A 2429-nucleotide genomic window follows, 5' to 3' on the forward strand; every position below is an offset into this window, starting at 1 on the left:
TGGGGATAACATCCAGAAATTTTAGGGTGCTATGCATGGGAAAAATGACCAACGTATGGTAGTGTTTCCCCACTGCTGTAATTTATGTGTCCAGATGCCAAAGGGTATGTATTGGTTAGCTTTTTCCATATAAGAAGCCACCCTAAAACTGTGGCTTAAAACACCAGCCATTTATTTATCTCACAATTACGTAAGTCAGCCACTTGGGCTGAGCTCAACTGGGTAGTTCTTCTGGTTTTGGTTAGACTCACTCAAATGCCTGCAGTTAGCTACTGGGTTCCTTTAGGGCTTACTGGTCTAGGGCTTATAGCTGGGATGGCTCCTGTCTGCTTGATGTGGTCTCTCATCCTCCAACAGGATGGCCTGGGTTGTTCATATCATGGAGGCAGATTTCTGAGAGAAAGAGTAGAAACATGAAAGGTCTCTTGAGTTCTAGGCTTAAGACTGGCACAACGTTAATTCTATTTCATTCCATTGGCCAATACAAGTCACAAGCCCAACCTAGTTTCAAAGCGTGGGGAAAGACTCTACCTCTTGATGGGTGGAGCTTCAAAGTCACATTGCAAAAAACATGGATTCAAGGAAGAGGGCAAAATTGTAGCCACTTCTGCAATTAACCAAGGATGGAAGTAGGAATGATATCTTTTACCATTTCTGCAAATGGTTTGCTTTTGGAATTTGTGTTTCTCATCCCTGTAACTTTAGGTCTGCTAGATTTGATTCTAAGGAAGAGACTGTTTCCATAAGGGAACACAGTAAGGGTTTCACTGAACTTGAAGCAGTGACTACCACCTGGCCGCTCTGGGCTCCGCACGCCAGTGGATGAGCAGGCAAAGAAAGGTGTTACTATACTGGTAGGGGATAACTGACCTTGATTATCGTGCAGATCTAGGGTTGCTGCTACACATAAGACAAGGAAGGAGTATATCTGGAGCCCAGCGTGTGAATGTGAAATTACGGCAACAAAGACCTTACAAGAGTAAAGCAAGACACTGTTCTCTTAAGGATAAACGTCTGGACCACCATTCCAGGCAAACAGCACAGATAATGCCTGAGAATAAATGAAATCTATTTTTGATAAACGGCTTCGGAACAGCTTCAACAGTGAGATTGTAGCATTTTCACTAAATCTCTTGCATTAAGGTTTTATAGAGATTATGCTGGCAGCCACCTTGCAGGCGACTCCGTGTTTGTTCAGACAAAAAGGGATCTTTATGTTGCCGGGGGTAGACTGTTTCAGGAACGTCTGGAGCACCACTTCAGATCATTGGGCCTCACACTTCTTATTTCAACCACTGCTGCAGTGGTTAGTTCCGTGAGCACTATTTTTGATTGGGTGCCCCTTGACCATGCCTCAGCTTGGGCCGGTGCTTGCCCTAAGGTTCGTCTAACGCTACAACACCATGGCAGGGGGTAAGGAAACTGCTTAGTGGTCACACATTCACAACCTGCAAGTGTGGGACAGTTAACATCCCATGGAGTGAAAATCTGACCAATGGGGAATGTGAGCCAGTGAGTAAATTGTTTCTCCTTTCTTTTCCTGCGATAGATGTCTGTTGAGATGCCTCCTGACATTTCTGTTGCCAAACCAGGTTCGTTTTGCCTGCCGCGTGATTAGGCCAATCACTGAGATGACCAGTTTGCAAAGAGAAAAGATTTAATCACAAGGTAACTAAGTTAGGAGGCCAGAGAATCAATCTCAGATCTGCCTTCTCAAAAATAGGGACTCAGGGATATTTATGGGGGGGGGGAAAGGTGGTCTAAAATGTGGGAATAGATGATTGGAGGTGAGGAGAAATAAGGTAATTGATGATCTGCACAAGTATAGTCAGGCTTCGTGCCTCTTCATAGGACGCATGCGCACAAAATGCCAGCTATTACCATGATCTGAGGGTGGAGTTTTTAGCTCCTTGACATCAAAAGGTCATTTGTTGAGCATTTGTGCAGGCCCAGTTGATAGTTTGGTGGTCTCAGCCAGCCTGAACTGGACAAGAGGGTCTCAGTTCCTGGAAAAGCATTCTTAATTACTCTGTTGATAAGATGGGGTCAGTTGAACTGGTCCTTGAGGGCCTGTGGTTACACTTCTTGGGACACATGTGACTGAGCTCCCAGTTACTCCATACTGGTGGTAAACTTGATAATGTATCCTTGACAAACCCACTTTTCTTCCCTGTTCTGCTCACTTTCTTTTACTCCTGATGCTGTATCACATTCTGCATTAGGTATTTGTGTATACGTCTTTGTGTCAAGCTCTGTTTTCCGGGAAACCTAGGCTAAGACAAAAAATCTCGGGGCCTATAAAATTAATCTTGATTATAGACATGAATTTTGGAGTTACTAAACATCAAAGACATTTGTATCCATAAGAATGGAGAAGATCCCATGGGGGGCAATTTTAGAGAAAGAAGAGGTCATAAGACCAAGGTTTG

This window comes from Equus asinus, chromosome 8 (genome assembly GCF_041296235.1).
Source record: "Equus asinus isolate D_3611 breed Donkey chromosome 8, EquAss-T2T_v2, whole genome shotgun sequence".
Lineage (NCBI taxonomy): Eukaryota > Metazoa > Chordata > Mammalia > Perissodactyla > Equidae > Equus > Equus asinus.